Source organism: Hemicordylus capensis, chromosome 4, assembly GCF_027244095.1.
Source record: "Hemicordylus capensis ecotype Gifberg chromosome 4, rHemCap1.1.pri, whole genome shotgun sequence".
In the NCBI taxonomy this organism is placed as follows: Eukaryota; Metazoa; Chordata; class Lepidosauria; order Squamata; family Cordylidae; genus Hemicordylus; species Hemicordylus capensis.
Window position 1 is genome coordinate 224,623,619 of NC_069660.1, and position 21,699 is coordinate 224,645,317.

At 44.1% G+C, this 21,699-nt stretch overlaps 1 long non-coding RNA gene across 2 annotated transcripts in view; it reads right to left on the bottom strand.

The window, feature by feature from the left end:
• Nucleotides 1-326: 326 nt before the first annotated feature.
• The window catches only part of LOC128324468 (uncharacterized), a 50,904-nt gene continuing 29,531 nt past the window's right edge, over nt 327-21,699 (bottom strand). For both annotated transcript variants that reach the window (XR_008306876.1, XR_008306875.1), the window contains 2 exons: nt 5,932-6,038; nt 327-781 (listed from right to left, as the gene is read on the bottom strand). This is a non-coding gene — a long non-coding RNA (uncharacterized LOC128324468). The remainder of the gene's footprint in view (nt 782-5,931; nt 6,039-21,699) is intronic.

Below are 21,699 nucleotides of genomic sequence, written 5' to 3' on the forward strand. Positions count from 1 at the left end.
GGAATTGGTGATAGGATGCCAGTGTGAATGATCACTTCAGTAATCCAGACAAATACATTATCTATAATGTAACACAATGCCAAGGTTGCTGCTGTTACACAAAAACTGATGGTGATTCTTTGCAAGAAATATGGAGATTATCAAAGGGATTTGCTGATCTGATGGTGTTAGTGAAACCTTAATGTTAAATGTTGTAATTTTTATTGTTCAGCCAGGGATTGAATTGTAGAGATGCTGAAGATGACAGTGAAGATGAGGAAGGCAAAAAGAGCTTAAACTGCACAAAGTTTCAGCAGAGCCATAATTCCAAAAGGGTGTGCCATGAGAAATCAATCAATCAATCAATCAATTATAGGTGTCTATAAGACCAAAGTAGCCAACAACATAGAAAACTGTCCAATGTTCAAGTTCTTTAATGTTACAGCCACAAGCCAAAACAGAAGAGAAAGATTACAGTTATATAACAATAAACTGATTGTATATAATTAAAATAGGCTGAAATTAGAATTAGTTTAAAAATTTTGACAAAATTGAAAACATAGTGATAATAAAAATTTATCTCTGCATTATTCACTGCTTTGGTGTTGCTTCCTTCCAGTTAGTCCAGTTCTATAACTCATGCAGAAACATAGGTCTCATCTGGAAATAGATAATCTTTAACTTTACACACTTTAAAAGTAAGTCATCTGTGAATATAAAAGTGAATTGTGTCTCCAATTTTAATTCTGAAAAATGTGTGCTTCAGTTGTCAGAAGTTTGAGAAACACAGCTGTTTTCAGCCCTGAAACATATGAATTAAAAAAAAAATAGCTCCAATCGTGTCCAAAGCACCCTTCTGTCAATACTAAGGGCCAACTACATTCATTAAGGGTGTAGTTTGGACCTGTGTACGTATTTTTGTGTTTATACTTAAATAGCAGCAGTATAGGAGACTAATAAGGCTAAGAATCATGGCATACAGAGAAGGGTCATTTCCTTGTGTCATGGTTCTTACAAAAATCACACTTTTCACCCTTGAAAAAGCTACTATTGCCTCCTTCCCAGAAGGAAAGTTCCCATTTGTGTGTGGGATACTTTTGGTTGCTTGGTTGGCCCTAAGCAACCAAAACTATCCCACATCGAGAGCTGAACCTGAACCCTGGGACAACTTGTCTTAGAAATTAAACCATAGGAAACAGACTATGATCCAAAATAAGGCCACTGTCATAAGTTTCTTATGTTATAGAGTCCTCATATTTTTAGTAAAAATGAAAGGTAAGAGCAAAGCCACAACTTATGTCTGGCAGATTTTAATTTTGCCCTGGGCACTGCTCCAGCACTTCTTATCTGGTAAATGTTGATAAAATTGACCCATGCTGCAGCTAGGATTATGACATGACCAGCTTCAAAGAAGGCCAATCATTTACTTTATTTTAGTTACATTTTACTTCCTGCAAAATTTTTATTTTCATTAAGCAAAAGGCAGAGTTTATTTATACAGACAAATAAATTCTGCATCATTTCTGCAAGCAGTTCTGTGCAGCTATGTGCATGCCCACACTGCACGCAGGCTGCAGGGAGCAGTGCTGCAGCCTCACACAGCCTTTGGTAGAGCAAGCACCATGCCCAGAAAAGCAGTGAGGTAATGCAGGAGCAGGTAACGACCTGCTTACCTACTTTCTAAGGGAACTGCTCCCCACCCAGCCAAACCACTTCAGCTGCGGGTGCCTGAGTTGGTTTGGTGCTTGCCTAAGGAGGCACTGAACCATTTCATGCACATCCCTATATAGCAGTATGGCATATATGTGACCAATGCTCTAGATACTACGACCTGTCTCTAGGATCTAGTGTCAGTTTTTCTATGGACTCTGAAGACCAGAAGGCTAATTTATTTAGTCACATGTGTACTGAGCTTATAAAACATATCAGCAGCAATCACTTGCACTGTCCCTGGCATATGAATGTCCCTGATTTTTGTGGTGCTTTCCCCACCCTCCTGCTGCCAGTCAGATGCCTCACCCTTTTTATTTCTCCTGCCTATGGAGAAAAAACAAGGAACTCTGGGACTTGTACTGATTGAGAGAACATGTCACATAGGGAGGCAGGCATACCATTCTCTCTCTTTCAAAAGGCGAATCCTAGAGTTTATTGTGCGCTCTCTCTCTCTCTCTCTCTCTCTCTCTCTCTCTCTCTCTCTCTCTCTCTCTCTCAGACCCACACGCTGTACTTACAAGATCTGAATGCAATATATAGATACAGGGACATAGCAAGATTGAAACGGGCCCTGGGACAAGAAATGAAAATGAGCTCTTGCCCCTCCACACCCAGGTCCTCTGCCTTCTTCTTCTTCCAAACTCCATGTCTTTGCTCCATAAGTACAATTTTTTTAGAATGTGAGCCCTTTGGGGACAGGGAGCCATCTTATTTGTTTGTTTTTTCTCTTTGTAAACCACCCTGATCCATTTTTGGAAGGGCGGTATAGAAATCAAATTATTATTAATAATAATAATTAATAATGATGATGATGATGATGATGTGGTGAACAAAAACACATTCTCAACATGTCCTTTCTCTTGCTCTTGTGCAAATAATACCATTACACAACCCACTCAGCACTCCCCACTCAAGGCCCAGGGACATTTGCCACACTTTCTTCAATTATAGCTATGTCTATGAAGGGACATAAGTTTGCATAAGCATATTTTAATATGATGCAAAATGTAGCCCTTTCTTCTCATGGCATTGGCCAGCCAGACCGGGCTACTTGAGCTCTCAGGCCTAGTACCAAATGTTCCCTTCATGTACCTAATGTTCTTTTCATGCTCAGGCCCTGCTTCCGGTGTAATCAGCTTGAATTTCCAACCTAGTTGTACTGACTCTTTCCTTATTTTTGTGCTGCAAGACAGAACATGTAGTACCTACACATGTGTGCATGTGTGTGTCTTCCAGTGCTGGCTTTTCTACCTATTATCATGTCCCTTCTTATTCAATTCTATTTAAAAGTGAACTGTTCCACTCTCCACGTTATTTTTTCACAGAAGAGTTTTTCCATTTTCAGCTTCAGAGCTCTTATCTGAAATGCCTTCCATTTTCATTCATTCTGAGGTGTGTTGAGCCAGTCCTAGTTATGACACATGTATAAGAATATTGTTTTATATAGCCTGATACTGATGCACTCAGAATTAATTCGGAACTTACTTTCAGGACCATGTGCATGAAGTGGTGACCTTAATCTTATGCCTTCTATTTCCTAATGTGTGAGCTTTTTTCTCACAATACACATTGACTGCTTATGCTTACCTCTCTATATAGATAGAGATGCACTGCTCATGGGACATGGAAGGAAGCATATACTTCCAAACTTTTTACAGGTTGTTGTTGTCAGGGGTGGAGCCACCATTGAGTGAACGGGTTCAAAGAACCCGGGCCGTTGCCCCTCAGGAGCCGTGCCTCATGCCCCAGACATGCCCCCGCATCTGCCATCAGATGCAGTGGGGAGAGCAAGGTTTTGCTCCCAAATGGGGCCATGAAACCCCATTTGGGAGCTAAATCAGCCAGCGCTGCATCTGCAGCACGGCCAGAGTGACTCTCTCTGCCTTTTAAAGGCAGGCAGAGCCACTCCTGGCCATGCTGCGAATGCAGTGCTGGCTGGATTTAGCTCCCAAATGGGGCTGCACGACCCCGTCTGGGAGCTAAACCATGCCCCCCCCCATCTGACATCAGATGCAAGGGGCATGGAAAACATGGATCGTGGCTTGACGCAGATGCAGGGGGCTGGGCTAGGGGGGCCGGGCTAGGGGGGCTGGGCTAGGGGGGCAGGGTTAGGGGGGCCGGGGGGGCAAGCTGAGCCTGGGCCACCACTGGCCTCCCTCTGCACCTTGTGGTAGTTGTTATTATTATAAATATTTATACACAGCTCTTCAACAGAAAAAAGGTTATCAAAACAGTTTACATATTAAAATGAATAAGAAAATATTCCTTGTCCCAGAAGGGCTCAGAGTCTAAGAAGAAACATAAGGGGGAAACCAGCCATATCTGCAGGAGAGATGCTGTGCTGAACTTAATAGGGACAGTTGTTATTCTCCTGCTAAATATAAAGGTGTCTCTTTGCCCAGTTAACAGGGATTAAGCAGATTAAAATAGGGATACTCCTGTGGAACTGCAACACCTTTCAAAGCAGGGATCACTTCATAAATTCCTTTTATCTCCCATTGATGAAAGTTCTTTGGCACCTATTGTGAACTATATTGGATTACCATAACTTTTAAAAAATTAAGAATTCTTACTAGTTATGGGGAGATGGAAGGAATACATTGACATTTTGTGTACAAGTGTGTGCATATCCATGAATATGCATTATTCCCAACATACTAATACTACATCATCACTCCCCACCACCCCATTCCAGTATTTAGAGAGTTAAAGGAGGACCCTGAAACCTTTATAGCCTCAATATATGTATGTATATAGTAACAATTTTTAAAGCTAGCACCAAAAGGGAAAATGGAGACAAAGTGAAGACGGTAATTTACCAGCGGCAGGTACAAGAAAGTAGAAGCTACCCCAGATAAATTGGGACAATTGCAATGCCTGTGGGTGTGGGAATAAATGTGCATGCACTGAAGCATGTAAGCACACAAAGGTCCATTGGTTAATAAGAAGGTAAGCTTTTACATTGCACAGAACTAGTTATCAGGTGGATAGAAAGATATAAACTAGTGCCCAGGTTTATAAAGAAATGGGTTACAAATTTAAATAGGTTTAGAGTGACATGGGCCTAATAAAAAAGAGTGCAGATAGTCCTGTGATCAGTGATCCATAGTTAGTCTTTGCTAAAAGCAGGACTCCAGTGAAAGGCCACACAATGTTAGTAAAGTTGTGCTGTCGAGTCGGTGTCGACTCCTGTTGACCACAGAGCTCTGCGGTTTTCTTTGGCAGACTACTGGAGGGGTTTAGCATTGCCATCTCCCGCGCAGTATGTGATCATGCCTTTCAGAATCTTCCTTTATCGCTGCTTCCCAATATAGGTGTTTCCCATAGTCTGGAAAACATACCAGTGGGAATTCAAACCTCTTGCTCTTGTCTCTAGGCAACCTCTTGCTCGCTAGACAAGTTACTTCTCTTCTGCACCATTCTGCTGAAATCAATTGATTTAAAACATGCTTAATTTTGTGTTGGGTTATTATGGCCACAAGGTTTCAGCATTTCAAATTCCAGCACGTATAAGACTTTGACTAGCAGATGCATTGCAGACTTTTGCACACACACACACACACACACACACACACACACACACCCCTTTACCAGCCAGAATGCTTTTGTCACTCAGAGGCTTGCATGCACTCCTACATACTGGACCACAAAATATCCCATTGAAAGTTCTTTTTGTCTGACATATTCATCTAGTAGCTGAGGTAAGATTTACAAAAGAAAAGAAGTCCTAAACACAAGCAAGCATTATATAAAGATGTTGTCTAGACAACTGAATGACATTTTAACTTCCTGTGAGACTAGAGATAACCTAGCACATAAAATACTTACTTGCATACCAGCCTCTCTCATTCTCAATTTTCACAGACATTCTTGAGCATATTAGAGATTTTTATTCATCACATTTGACAGTATCTCAATTTTATTCATTTGATTTTTCCTATGGGCATATAGCTAATCAGAAACAATGGTTTTGCTCCACAACTAAGGAGGAAGAATGAAGGGAGGAAATATTTAATTATATTGGATGTTTTCAAGGGAAAGCATGAAATACAGTATACTAGCAGATGAGACTGGACAAAATCATTTTGTGTGTGTTAGACTTATAGAAAAGAGCAAGAAATTAAATATCTGTCAATATTTTTTTATTAATGTGCTTGCAAGGAGGAAGTTAAAGAACAGTTTTAAATGTGTAGGATTTCAACTTCAAACATTATTAATTTTATTGAATAATTACCATACCTAGTAAATCTGAATCACAGCAAATTTGAATTTGAAAAAGATCTTCTGCTTCTCTTGGGCATGATGTCATTTTTGAATTATTGGTCTGAGTATTGAGTGTTAAAAATCTGTCGAGAAACATAACAGTTAAAATATGATAATTATATTCAGCATTTATTTATTTTAAAAAATATCAAAAAAAAACCCCGCAAAAAAAACCCAACACCGTTCACACAGCATATTCCAGTGTAAAAAGTAGTTCATTCAGTTAATTTCAGTGAAAGGATGGTTCATGCAAAATATAGTATCTGTAGGTAACCAGAAAGTATGACTTTATTTTGCACAAACTCTTCAAAATATACAGATTCAGAAGTCTAATCACTGCCACTGTCATCACCCTAAGATGTTCGCCTTTTTCCACATTACCTGCAAGTTAAAATAAATTGCGTGCAATTTTTAGTATTGAGAACTGCATGTTGTATTGAGAACAAACAGATCTAGTTTAAGAATAAAAAATAATGAGCCTTTGAATCATTTGGAACTAGATAGATAGGCTTATCTAAATTTCCTTACGATGCTTGCATACAACTAATGGATCCTGAAAGACTTAAATTCATTATTTTAAAATGTTTTATATGTCTTATTTATAGGGTTTCAGTTTAGCTGTTGTCATAGGAGCAACTGGTGGCCTGAGATGAAGATGTGTGTTTCCATTTGCATCTAAAGAAGCACTCAGCCAATTCAATAAGGATTGGATGAGCATCATGCTGTAGATGGGAAATATGAGTCCATAAAAACACATCTGCATCAACAGGACAAAGAAAGTAGTTTCCATGTATGGTTTTCTCTTGTGGAGTTGGAGCCCCCTATTGAGCAGAATCACATACAACATTCTTATTTTCTGAACCTCTCTAATTAGAAACCTCTCATTATTTCTATACTATAGTTCCTCTCCCATTAATACCCTAGTAAATATAACTCATCCCATTTATCCTTGATGGGTTGAGATTATCCACGGAACATTTTGGGTAGATTAAGCTGCATCAATACTGTCAAGTACTGTCATCAAAGAGAACTTGTAAAAGTTCCCTTGATGAGTCAATTTATGATATACACAATAGGAATGGTATGACTATTTAGCATTATTCTCTTCGCCCCCACTTTCACTTCATCAACCAATTCTTCTCTGTTGGTAAGGATTAAATCTGGGATAGCTAATCCCCCTTGATCCCTTTTCACCTTCTGAAAGACGAAGGTGTCATCAAGGGAGGTCAAGGAATCTTAGGAGAGATAGCCTTCCAGAAGATGTCAAGACAGTTGGAAGTTCCCCATTACTACTAACTCCTGCTTCTTTGAAAATTGGGTAATCTGTCTAAGGAAAGCATATATGCAGTAAACACATTCTACAGTCTCACATAGTGTGCCCACTTCAACATAGCCTTCATGCATCCACATTCTCCCTTGGTCTTTGAGCCCCATTTAACGAAACATCAAAAGCTACTGCTCCCTTCCTTGGTGTCCTCAGCTTCAGTGTTCCATCAATCTTCAGTCAATCTACCCATCCATCCATCCATCCGTCAGTCAGTCACTTCAGAGGAAAAGAAATGAGAATTGAAAGGTCAGAGGAAAGGTTGGGTCCCTGTAGCCTTTTCCTATGTCAGCACAATAACATTAAAGTTGTGCCATCGAGTCAGTGTCGACTCCTGCCAACCACAGAGCCCTGTGGTTGTCTTTGGTAGACTACAGGAGGGGTTTACCACTGCCATCTCCTGTGCAGTATGAGATGATGCCTTTCTGCATCTTCCTATATTGCTGCTGTCTGATATAGGTGTTTCCCATAGTCTGGTAAGCATACCAGCGGGGATTCGAACCAGCAACATCTTGTTCCCCAGGCAAGTCACTTCCCAGTTGCACCATTAGGTGGCTATACAGTAAAAATAGGAAGTTTGAAACTACACAAGTAGAGCCAATCATATGGGTCTTTCCCACCCATTCACTCAACTGGTCCTGCCCACATGTTTATGGGCTTCCACAAATATTATGTGGAAGGATAGGAAGAAGCTACAAGAAATGGCTCTCAAAAATCTATGGGTTAATATTTCATATCATAGTATAACTAAACTCAAATGAGCAAAGTGCAAAATGTCTCCATTCTGAAGCAAACAATGAGACATATTTCATTGACACCTTAAGGTTATATTTTTCTCCCTAGCTAGGAAGTGTAAGTAGACATTTTCTACGCTAATATTATTCCAATATGTTCACTGAGAAGGGATTTACAGTCCATAATTTTTTTATGAGGCTTTGGAATGAAGTTTATTTTTTGTCTTCATCAGAAAAAGTGAACAAATAAGAAGTTAAGATTTGCACTGTCAAATAATAACACGCATATGCATATTTTAAACTATAATTATAAATAATTTTCATCTTCATCAGAAAAAACAGTTATGATTTGCAGTGTCAAATAATAATACATGTATATACATATTATAAATTATTATAATAAATAATCATTCATTTATCCTAATCCTGAAAACCATCCTATTTTTAATTCATTTGTATAGTTATTTGGATTAATTTGCTGACATTGTGAAAGCACACTAAAGAAATATTTCATTTTTGTGACTAGGAACATAAAGGATTCCTATTCCAAAAAGGGTAATCTATGATTCTGTTTTTGCATTCATAGAACAGAAATAAAAGACTCACCAGGATAACTGAATCCCAAAACTAGATGAAAAAATGTCCACATATGTGGACATAATTTTTTTAACAGGTAAATTAACTATTTGTCCCCCATCTTCCACTATAGCTTCTGGCCATTTCAGCTTCTGGGGCACTAATCCGTTCTTGAGCCTTGCCATTAAAGAGGGCATAGAATGTGTTGTTGTAGTCTGTGTAATAGTTTTCTTTCAACTAGCAGCATGTAGTTTCTCTTCTCAAAGACTAGAATCAATCATCACTATGGGCCGGTTCACATGTACTCTTTAGCTGCAGTTAAAGCTGCCAGAGGTTGTAACTGTAGTATGCCTGAATGTGCAAGACCAGGGTTAAGGCTTTAAAGTTAACTCCAGTTTGCCCTGCCAGACTGCAATTGGAACCCGAGGTTTTCTCTAAGCTTCACTGATGACAACCATGGTTTTGCTGCCAAAGATGTACGCCCAAATTCAGACTCAGCCATAACTGTGGTTAAGTGTAGGGATGTACAAAATGATTCAGGTACAAAATGATTTGTACCCTAATCTGGCTGATTCGGGTCATTTGTAGACAAAACAAATCACCCCTGTGCTCAGTTGCCCAAATCTGGGTACAAAACAAATCACCCCAGATTTGGACCCCCAAAATTTGGAGTTTCAGATCTCTATTTTGTGGCCAAAGTGGGTTGGGTGGTAGTGACCAATGGTTGGAAGCTACCACCCAAATTTCAAAGAAACTGGGCAAAAGGGTGATTTTTAAAGAATTTTTGAAACTGGCGCATCTTGGACATCACTCTCATTTCCTACTAGAGAATCTACTCTTAGAATATCTCAGAAACAACATAACCCAGTGCCCCATGGGCTTGTCATTTTGCGGGTGATTGGCACCCTACGTGCACTACACCACATCACTCTTTGGGCCACCCTGGTGCTCCTCAAGTGGAGTTATGGGGCTGCTGAAATTCCCCATTATTTCCCATGAGGGGAAAGTAAAGACACAAACTTCAGAAAGTCTTTAAAAATCATCCCTTTCACCAATTTCTTTGTAATCTGGGTGGTAGCAGGCACCCATTCGGGCACTACCACCTGACCCACTCTTCTGCCCCAGAAAACACCTTTTCTGCCCTGAATCTGCACCAAAGACATGCCAGCATAAAAAATCTTTTAAAAACCGCCTCTTTGCCCAATTCCTTTGAAATCTGGATGGTAGATTCCTTGCACCCATTGGGCACTACCACTCACTACAACCCACTCTGGGCCACCCTGGTTCCCCCCACCCTGGGGAGTTATAACTAAGGCTGCTGAAATCCCCATTATTCCCTATGGGGAAATGCTTAAAGATGTGTAAACTTCAAAAATCTTTAAAAAATAACCCCTATGCCCAATTCCTTTGAAATCTGGGTGGTAGCTTCCTTGCACCCATTGGGAATTACCACCCACCATAACCCACTCTGGGCCACCCTGGTTCCCCCCACGTGGAGCTATAAGGCTGCTGAAATCCCCATTATTCCCTATGGGGGAAAGCTTAAAGACACACCAACTTCAAAAATCCTTTAAAAATCACCCCTTTGCCCAATTTCTTTGAAATTTGGGTGGTAGCTTCCACCCATTTGGCACTACCACCCACCCCACTCTTTTGCCCCCAGGACCCCTTTTTTGCCCTGAATAAATTTGGATTCAGAAAATTTGGGGACAAATTGAATTAGCCACGCCCTTCCTGTCAGCCATGCATGCAGTTATGGAGTAGCCAGGCAAAAGGGATGCCAACACTGGACTGGCCAGCCTGTCAAGCTGCACAGCCACTCAGGGGCAACAGCCATGGGTGCCCACAAGCACAAACACTCCAAGTGGCAGAACAAGCAGGGCACCTCTATCACAACTTCAAGAGGGGGAAACCAAAAGGCAGAACCGAGCAGGGAAGCTGGAGTAGCCACATTCTATTTTTAACATAGAAGGGGTGGGGAAGGGGGAGCAGCTCCTTCCCCAGATGGGATAATTTGCTCCCTAAATCTTCCTCATGAGAAGAACTATCTGTGAGGACTATTTTGAAATTTACAAGATAGTACTCATGTGGTATGAGCTGGTGCTCTCATTGCACGCTGCAACACTAGCCCATTACCCCACAGACCATTCTCTCGCGAGAGTGGCAGACTAAGAGGAGTGAGGTAGGATGCTCTATGGAGGAATGCTGTCGGGATAAGCACTTAGGGAAGTGCTGTCCTAGTCTCGGTGACCACCACCACGCCACTGTCAAATAATGTGCCCTGCCAACCCACCCCCAATGTGGAGATGTGCACCCCAACCCGCAGTCCCCATAGGCAACACAGCTGTCCTGGAGGAGCTGGAAACTGGGGCTCTATACTTCCAGTAATCATCACGCATGGAGATCTACATACACCACAACACTGGTCCTGGCCTGGGAATTTTGAATGGCTGGAAGGGTCTGCTCTGCAGCCCGTTGCCTGCATCATCCATGCAAATGGTTTGTGTGGGGGTGCTATGGGTAGGGTTTGAAAGGCTTCTCCCCAGAAGGGATTCCCAAGCAGCCAAGTTCTATTCTTTTCACATAAATGTTTGGGGAAGGGGGGGCTAGCCCCTTTCCCTTTGGAGGGTTTGTACCCCCAGAAGCTTGCTCATGAAAGGCAGCACCCCAGAAGGGATTCATGAGCACACAAGTTCTATTCTTTTAACAGAAAGTTTGGGGATGGAGGGACCAGCCCCCTCCTCTTTGGGGAGTTCGTGCCCCCAGAGGCTTCCTCATGATCAGGGCCAGTCACTGAGAACAGTCTTGGGTCAACTGAGATCCTCCTTCAGGGATCACCCAACCCAGGACTCAGTAACCAGGCATGAGAGTGATAGGCCATGAGGACACCCACTAGACAGCTCATGAGGTGGACCATCAGAGTGGAGAAGAAAGGAGAGTATTTCCCAGAAACAGCAGAACTGATTCAAGAGGACAAGCCATCCCCTTCTCTGCCTAATACCTCCCTCACAAGAGCATCAGGCCATGGGTGCTCTGAATAGAGCAAGGATGGTTTCTGGCTCACAGCCACTGGGAGTGCTATCCTGAGGAACACATTCCTCGTCTTGGGGGCTGTGTACAAGCTGCTGCAGTACCATGCCCTCTGCCTGCCTGCACGTCCATGTGTACATGTGTTCCTTTGCCAGCATCCGGGAACAGCCACTCTCTGGTGGTGTCTGGAGAATGGAGGGTCCCCTCACCCTGGCTTACTCATGAGAGGGCCAGCGGGATAAGAATAACTCCAGTTCTTGGAGCGATATTTCCTCTATGATGAGGATGGCTACCAAAGCCCACATGAACTATGCCCGCTCACAAGAGTGTCAGGCCATGGGTGCTCCAAGTAGAGCTGTGTTCCCATGTCTTGGGAAGCAGTGGGCAGGGGTATACCAAAGAAAGCTTTCCTGATCCCAGATAGCCCCCTGCCTGGCCAACCACACTCATGCACAGGTGCACACTCATCTGCAGCCCCTGCCATCAACCCAGCTGCTCTGAAGTTAGGGGAATAGAGAAAAAGTGCCCTCTCCCATGATTCTCCACACCCATTTATCTGATTACAGCACACAGACAGACCAGACCTGGGATTTTGAAAACTTGAGTGAATGTAATTTCCCATTGGCCCACCCCGTGGCTGTGTGTGCAGCCTGGCTATGGCACATGGGGTCTGGGGGTGTCCTCTGGGATTTGTGCATGGCTGTAGCGGGATTTGGGGAGAGGGAAGTTGGGGTTATTTTTTTTCTATTTTTCAATGAAAATAGTCAGGGGCCCCACTAGATTCCATTGGGCGGGGGGGGGGGGGTTGGATTCCCTGGTGGCAAAGTGGGCAGCTCAGATCATGAGCTCACACTCTATGGGAAGGGATAACAACTGTACAGACCAGGCATATCCCCAATAGCAGTCTATTGGGGATATGCCTTTCATGAGAGTATGAGCCTACTGGGCAGATGTGTCTGGCTGGAGTGATCTGCAGGGGTCTCCCCTCGTGACATCTTCCCTGGTCATGGTGGGACAGAAACCCCCCCACCGAATCCTTTGCCCTCCCCCATCTGCATATCCCATTCTAGAAAATGTCAGTTTTCCACTCCCCTCTAGCACTGGAAGCATGATCCAGGCCCCCAACCCCCACCCGGGAATTGGAGGTGCATCTGGGTGCAGGGCCACTTGGGAGGGGGGCAGTGCCATGGCTGGCAGAAGCTGCAATGGCACTGCAGGGCATTTAAAGGGCTTTCAATGCACTTCCCTTGCCAAGGGTGGGCGGAGATCGTAGCCAATTGCGGCCGAGCAACTGACGCACTGGGAGGCCGATTGGCAGGGAGGGGCTCCACTCTCCTTCAAGTCCAGTTAGGCTAATGGCGGTTTGCTGTATGTCTGCAGTGCAAATTGGAGTTAGGAATTTTAACTCTAGTCAGGGTTAACTGCAGCTATAGTGTACGTGTGAATATGGTCTATATGTAACTCATTCTATCATCTCCTGCAGACATCAAGGTATTGTACATTTAGGATTCTCATTTCTCTTCCACAGAGGATTGTTGTCCCTTGCACACACACCCTTTGCACAGAGGCAAATATTGCATGTATGCAAGCCATGTAGGGAGGGGAACTTCATGTATAACAGGAGAAACATTCTGAGATGCTTCAATTATTAATTATTAAGTATTTATTTGTTACAAATACTGTCTAGAAGGGGGATGTATACTAGTTCAATATAAAATAACCAATTGTTTTGCTTTTTTTCAAACTTAGCTCATTCATTAGTCCTTGAGGTGATGATGCAGAAACACTTACTGCCTGAAAGTAGTGTACATATTGCTGAATCACAGTGCTGCACAATGATGATGCAGTGATGATGCAGAAACACTGCCTGAAAAATAGTGCTGCACAATGGGTTAGAAAATGTTTGAACTAAGTAGCATTAGCAAGATCCCACCTGGCACAGTACATAAAGCAATCAAGTTTTTAACTATATGTTTCCCTAAAAGTCATTGTTGAGATGAGACCACCTCCCAGCTGAATGTCTGTCTTGCAAGTCACACACACACACACAGTTGGGGGAGGGGGAAGTGCAGGACAGTAAGATGGTAGATATCCATTACAGATTGGTAATGTATTAGTCATGATGGTTATATGGAATCTCTGTGTTCCAAAGTAGAATGATCAGCACTGGCTGCAACACATGAACAGGAAGGGGTTGTGCTGAGATCAGGCCTGCCCTGATGCCATTGAAGGGCATCCCAACATATCATTCAGCATGTGAAAGGGCATTTATCTGAATCTCCCCTCTACATATACTTAAAAACCCTCTTTAAACAGAGTTTTGGAGTATGTGTAAAGGGGAAATTCAGATGTACATGATTAAAGAACACTTCACATGATTAAAGGACACCCAAATGGTAGAAAGTCCTACACTAGATTCAGGGCAGGTGCCTTAAAATATGAAAAAATCATCCCAAACTGCATTGATTGTTTCTATTGGTATACTCTCTATCCCAGCCCAATGTTAAAGTCAGTTGGGAAGAAAAATAAACCAAATGGCAATTATTGTTTTCCATTGAGGTGGTCTCTATCCAGCCCCATGTTAAATTATTTGGATAGAAGAGTAAGTCTTGTTTCTCTCTGGAAACCTTTGTTTCCCCTTGCAAGTTCAATTGACCTTGTAAGGTCATAGTGTCTGACCAGTCTGAGGCACTGCATAGTTCTTTTTGCCCTGACTTGGGCAAATGGAACCAGCCCCTCCCAGAATTTCAGGTCTAGTTTTTGGAATACGTAGATCTTTCAGAAGCATATGGCCTCATAGAAGCAGAGATTTTAGCCACCGCAACAAAGGTAGAGAGATCACAACAGGCAGCACCTACAACTTCTCAGCTTCATTAAACCTGACATCAATGGATAAACTGTCAACCCTACATATCTGGGTTTTTCCTGCTTCTCCTGGTAGGATAATGCCGAATGCCAGCAGTGGTGAGGTATCGCTGTGTTCCAGGGGGAGAGAGCAAGATGATGAAGAGGTGGAACTGGCATTAAACAATCTACTGAACCTCACTCACCTGCCAATGAAGATAGTGAGGTCATGGGTCACATAACAAGCAGAAATGGCAGGAAATGATCTGCAACAACCAGGCCAATGCTGGTCCAATGCAGACATCATATGTGAATGTGCTGAAGCAGTATATGAGACTAGAGACACAATAAACCTTCATGGTTTGTGGTTATAGGCAATATTTTACAGATCATCCTCAGGGAAACCAAATGAGAGACTGAACATGCATTCACACAATGGAATGAGAGCCATCCAGAGAAAACATGAATTCAGAAACCACAACCTAACAGAACCGGAAGTGTACCTTGGCCTGCTAAACCTGGCTGGTGTGCAAGGCAATAAGAAAAGCTGGGTCCCTATCAAGGTTCAAATGACTTCAGAAATATAAAGGTAGATCAAATGGTGCATTAAAAGCAATTTATTCCCACTTGCAACACACCTAGACAAAATAGAAGCAAAGAACTAAACGTTTTGGTAGAAGGAGATGATGGAGATGAGTTGGAACATGGAGGATTGGACCATTTTTAAACCATGGAATAATTGAAGAAGACCCATTATATTCAAATTCCATCTGCATATACTATGGATGTGCACATAAACAGAAAAACCAGTTCAGTTCAAGTCAAACTGGACTTGAACCAAACTGGGACTGGTCTGGTTGTGTGCACACTAGAGCCAGGCACAGCCACTCAAGATGGCCAGTGTGCATGCACAGTAGGGATGTGAAAACAGATTCGATGTTAGGAACATAGGAAGCTGCCATATACTGAGTCAGACCATAGGTCCATCTTGCTCAGTATTGTCTACACAGACTGGCAGCAGGCTTCTCCAAGGCTGCAGGCAGGAATCTCTCTCAGCCCTATCTTGGAGATGCCAGGGAAGGAACTTGGAGCCTAGATGCTCTTCCCAGAGCGGCTCCATCCCCTGTGGGGAATATCTTACAGTGCTCAGACTTCTAGTCTCCCTTTCATATGCAACCAGGGTGGATCCTGCTTAGCTTAAGGGGACAAGTTATGCTTGCTACTACAAGACCAGCTCTCTTCCAGATGTTGAACGTGTTTGGCGTCGAACTGGTTCAGTTTGACAGTTCGGGGTCGAACCAAACCACCCCCATTCAGTCTGACCTCAGACTGATCCCCCCAGCTGTTCAGGGTATTCACAAGTCAATTTTTTTAAAAAAAATAATTGCTTACCCCCTCTGGGGGGCTTCTTCAAGGATGTGGGGGAAAACCTCCACAGAGGTTTCCCCTCCTCCCACCAGACTTCTTCGTGCCAAAAACTGCTTAGTTTGGATGTTCTTTTGTCCTTTGCAGGCCTTTCCCTCACCACAGTGGCCATTTTGGAGGCCATCGCACATGCACAATAGGCCCCTGTGTGGGCTCAAGGCCCGGAAAGGGCCAAAAAACGCCCAAACTGGGCAATCTTTGGCATGAGAAAGGCCGGCAGGTAGAGGGGGGACCTCCATAGAGATCCCCCTGCAGCCTCAGAAAAGCCCCCCGGACAGGGTAAATACTATAATAATAATAATAATTGCGAACCCCCCAAAATGAACCGGACTGCGGGGATTGATGGGGGACAAAACTGACTGGGCCCAGTCCTGTTCGGGTCCAATTTGGACTCAAACCAAACTGGGCCAGTTGGTTTTGTGCACACCCCTAATGCGTGAATGCGCAGCAGGCTCCCAAATGGCCTCTGCCAGCACAGAGAGGCCCCAAATGGCTGAAAATGCCCCCAAACAGACCATTTGAGACCGGGGGAGAGCCCAGCGGGGGAAGGGGGAACCACAGGAGACCCGTCCACAGCCACGGCACCACCCTCCAATGCCCCACAAAGGCAGTAAGTCCACCATTTTATTTTATTTTTAGAGAACCCAAACCAGCCCCAGGTTGGCCCCAAGGAGTTCGGCTTGACCTTTAGCTGAACCAGGCCTGGTCCAGCCTGAGGGTGAGCCCTCGAACTGAGCTTCAAGTGTGAGCCGGCTAGAACTTGAGCCAGCTCGCACATCCCTACTATATACATTTATTCAATATTGCAGACAACCATTGCCCTCAGCATTTAAATTTGCATGCATGCTTTGTGTTAATAGAATGAAGGACACTCAGCTATGCCAAGAACAATTTCAGTAAAACTGCTTCTTGGTATAGCTCAGTTCAGTTCATGCAAATTGCTCAACAGTGTCACCAGTTCTCCAATAGGCAACAGAAAGCAGCATGTAGGCAGCTCAGAAGTCCAGAGGTTCAAGCCATAGTACAGGAAGAAACTGGAGCCTGCCAGACTGTTCAGTTGTCAGGTATCAGATGCTCAGCAAAGTGTGCAGCTCTCAAGGAGGTCCAAGAATGCACCGGGCCCCAACTCAGCTAAAGTTTAAAAAAAAACCCAAACAAAGTACCACTAAATACTGTCTATCAGGATTAAGCCTGTTATCTTGTTTATAGCTGTAGTAATTAGGAGGCCTATGCCAGCTGCTTCTCATGCACAAGCTGGTAGCCTGCCAAGTTTTATCATCTTTCAGCTTTGGCTCTTTAAAAAATGTCATACAGTTTTCTTTCCTTTTAGATCTCTTGTATTTGTCACTGTGATTTGTAGTTTTGCTTCTGCTGTTTGGTTCACTACAGCATAAACCTTTCTGCATTTACTGACTGGTAACAGCCTCCCTTTAGCTGATTATTAGTGTTAATTACTAAAGCTGATTACCAAATTCAATCCAATTCCTATCTTATGCAAGCAAAAATCAAATTGCTAATCCGACAATTGTACTAGCCAAGATCAAATCATTCAATGCATCTTTATCGGGTTGATGCATCATCCCATAGGATAAAATAGTCCATAGGAAAAAATGAAAAAATGTCTATAAAGATATTATTCTAAGACAAAATGAGATGAAATTTCAGACATGGTAGATCTTTCGTAGAGTTGATTTTTCCTTGGGCTCGATATCACTCCCATTTATGCAGAAGTGGCAGACTTGCAAGGAAGCAGGCAAAGCTCCCCCACTTCACACTTCAGCTTTGAATAAACAGGAGAACCTCATTACTCATGGAAGTACCATTCCTCAGCTAATGCTGCGAGTAATGGAACTGTGAGTAATGAGGCATTATTCCTACGGGGCAAGTGGGGTTAGGTTCCAGGCTGGAGGGGAAATGGCCAAAAAAAAAAAAAAAGAGAGAGAGAGAGGCAAAAATTGGCAAAAAACCAAAACAAAACCCACAAGCAAAACAAATTACTTTGGCATGCTCCATGGCATCTCCATAAGTCCAGGAATCCCCCCATGTGCCCAGTAATGCCCCCCAAAGGATGCAATACCTCCCAAAACCACAAAAAAATGCAGAGGAAAGTCCATTTTTTAAAAGGAAATGAGCCACAAAATGGTTCCTCCTCTCTCCTACTGGGCTGCTGCAAACAAAATGGTGGGTGGCAGTGACCTCCATGGTCATTTCCAGCCCTCTAGGAACCATGGATACGTGAGTTTTAACCCTTTTGTAACTGCACATACTTGGATATGGGTGTCTATTAGACACCCTGTAGATACGTGGAACTGCAAATAACAGTTCCACGAATAATGAGGTCCTACTGTATACCTTCAGATGAGATCAGCAATATTAAGTTGCAGCCTCTCTTGGCAAGCAGTACATCCCCAATGCTCCTCTAAAGAACTGCTCACAGAACGGTGAAGATTTATTTACTTATTTATTTATTACATTTGTATCCTGCTCTTCCTCCAAGCAGCCCAGAGCGGTGTACTACATACTTTCTCCTCCAGGGGCGTATCTAGGGGTAGGGCAGGCAGGGCACGTGCCCCGGGCGCCACTTGAAGGGGGGCGCCATTTTGTAAAATTAATTTTTTTTAAAAAAATGGCTGCCAAAAACAAAATGGCCACCGTGCATGCTCAAATGGCCTCTGTGAGGCTCTAGGTCATGCCAGGCTTTGCAGAGGCCATTTGAGCATGCACGGTGGCCATTTTGTTTTCAGTGGCCTTTTAAAAAAAAGATTATTTTTTAAAAATGGCCACTGCACATACTCAAATGGTCCCTGTGAGGCCCTAGAGGCCAGCGGGGTGAGGGGAAATCTTTGGAAAAAAAACAACACCCAGCCTTTAGGAAGCCCCCCAAAGAGGCTACAGGTAAAAATAATAATAATAAAAATATAATATAAGACACTGTACACATATTCAGATTGGCACTATGTACAGAGAATCAGGGCTTGTGAATACTGAATCTTAACTTAGGTCAACCCTAACTTAGACCCAGATTTTTTTAAATTAAAAATTGCCTTTTGTTGTTGTTGTTTGCTTTGTGGGTTGGGTGGTAGGTAGCTCCCATTTTACCCTACCATTTTGGTGTCCCTAGGCACTACCCATAGGGAATAATGGATCAATTTGAATTCCCATTCTTGCCTATGGCAGAAAGAGTGCTGCCAGCCTTTGCCAGACCAGTGCCAATCCAAAACACCACACAGACATAAAGGAATCTCCCAAGTCCCTCCACAGAACACATTCAACATGGTGCAAAACAGTATATAAAACAAAGAATCACTGACCCAGATTCTGCCAGCCACACAGTGCCAGGTGCCCTGTTTACCGGCGTAGCATTCCCAGAAATTGCTCTCCAGATACACAATTATGACTCCATAGCAACAGCAGCACCATTTTAACACAAGAACATAAGAACAGCCCTGCTGGATCAGGCCCTGGATCAGGCGTATCTAGCCCAGCATCCTCACACAGTGGACCACCAGATGCCACTGAGTCTACATCTAGAATGCAGAATTCAGACAGAGCACAGAGTCAGACCCCAGACCAGAGCAGTATTTGGTTAGTCTCAAGACACATGAAGCTAATCTCACAGCCAAAAATCACCAAGAAAATATTACAGACACTAGAGAGATTGATTTCTCGCCACCACAACATCACTATCTCGCAGACCAAACCTCAACAAGTCTCAGGAAGGAAGGAAGGGCAAGGCAACCAAGTTCTTCTGCCTTTGTTCATCTGAGATCCAACAAAAGCAAGCAAATAATAGCAGCAGCCATAGCACACAAGCATATTAAACTGCATGTGCAGAGACTGGTGGGGGGAGGGGTGGGAAACGGCATACTTCAGAAGAAGTCTTATTTCTTCTCTTCGTTGTCTAGAGTAAGCTAGCCTCAGATTGGATTGGCTCCTAGCTGACAGCCTGCCAAGATGACATATGTCAGGGGACCAGTCTAAACCCCTAAAACAAACAACATCAAAACCAACCAACAAACCTGTAATCCAACATGGCCTCTTATGGGTGCTGGACCAGGGAACCAGTCCATCAGGGAATCTGGCCATCAACCAGCTGGACCAGGGAACAAGTCCATCATCCCTGGCCTGGTGGTGGTGTGCATGTATGTCTGCATATGTCAGCAGCACTAATGTAACACATTTAGTTATCGGTTGGCCAGGATGAGCTGACAGTGGAGTGGCAGTGGGTGGGGGTGATCATGAGCCAGCTTCCACATCCAGCTCAGGATAGCCCAGCAGGGGGAGGTTGGCCTCAAGGAAGACAAGCCAACATCTAGGCATGAACAATGGGGTGTCATCACATCCCAAGCCATGGAGAACACCCTCTTGCTCTGGACATTGGTTGCTGGGAAAGAGAGGAGCTGTCCGGCAACCATTGCCAAGTCCAGCCAGACTTGGTGATGCGTTTACCAAAACTGGATCAGGTCCATCTGCGGGTCCTCCACCACCAGCTCCTGCAGGTACTGCAGAAAGCTCTGCTTGGCACCACAGCAGGGCATGGTCAGCACCTCCCGTAGTCCTGGCAAGGTGCTAAGGCAGCCCCATTTGAACCACAAGGTAAAACGAATGCGGTGGAAGTGGCAGCTGTGTTGGCGCTGCCAGGGACACCCTGCTGCTGGACTGGGAAATGGTGTTGATGCTAATGCTGGGCATAGACTGTACACTAGAAGTAGGCAGTCCAGCACCCTCTTCCTGGTTCAGATCCAGCCTCCTCTCCTCTGCCTGCTTAATCTCTTGAACCAGGAGGATCCTCCACCTTGGCAGCTCACCAGTGATGAAAGCATTCATAGTTGGGTCACATAAGCAGGCCCAAACATGCTCTGCCGATTGAGCCAACTTGGTGCTGAGCCAACTCACCACTCCAGTCCTCAACTGACCTGCCAGTGCATGTGCTTCCCCAGTGGCCAGTGTGATTTGGAGCTCACCCTTCATCTTCTCCTGGAGAATAGCCACAGGCAAAGCCTGGCTCAGAGCTGCTGCCTTGGCACAAAAACTGCTTGTCCCAAGGAGAAACGGCTCAAGTGTCAAGAATAGCTCAGAAATGAGCTTCCAGACCACAATAGATAGGTTGCACACTCCCAAGCCACAGTTCGCCAGGGCATGGATGGCCGCAAAGGTGGAGGTCTGCCACATTTCAACATCCCTAGGGATGATGTGTCCAGATAGGCCAAGCTCACTCAGTCTCTCCTGGAGCATCCACCTACCCTTCTCACTCAAAATGGCCTGCTGCGAGCTCAAAACATAGTTCACTTTGCACTGCAGTGAAAGTAGGCTACTATTTTGTGGCCCTTCTCCAAAAGAGCAGCAGCAGCAGGCCTTGCAAAGGGGGAGCCCCTACATTTTCTCACCCTAGGCTTCTTGATGCCAAGTGCATCTTTCACAACCAGGTGCGGAATGTGTGCCAGACAGTGTATGGACACAAACTTCAGCTGGCATGCTGCCCTCAGCACATTGGCAGCATAATCATTGACCATGAAGCCCTGGTAAAGGTTTGGCTACCTGGACAGCTATTCCTCCACATGGTGCCCCATGACCACTGATAGCTCATCTGCCGCGTAGTCTGTGTCCAGAAGCTCCACATGCATCCGAAACTACCTGGGCTGCGCTGCATGGAATGTGCTGGCCTTGCCAACCATAGCAGTTGTCATCCCCTCTATCTCTTGCCCCCACCAGTGCACAGTGAGGGACAGGAAAGAGCCTGTACTCCACTACAGCTGGTCCACACATCTGTAGCAAGTTGCAGATTGGTGTTGGACCCTGCTGACTCTAGCA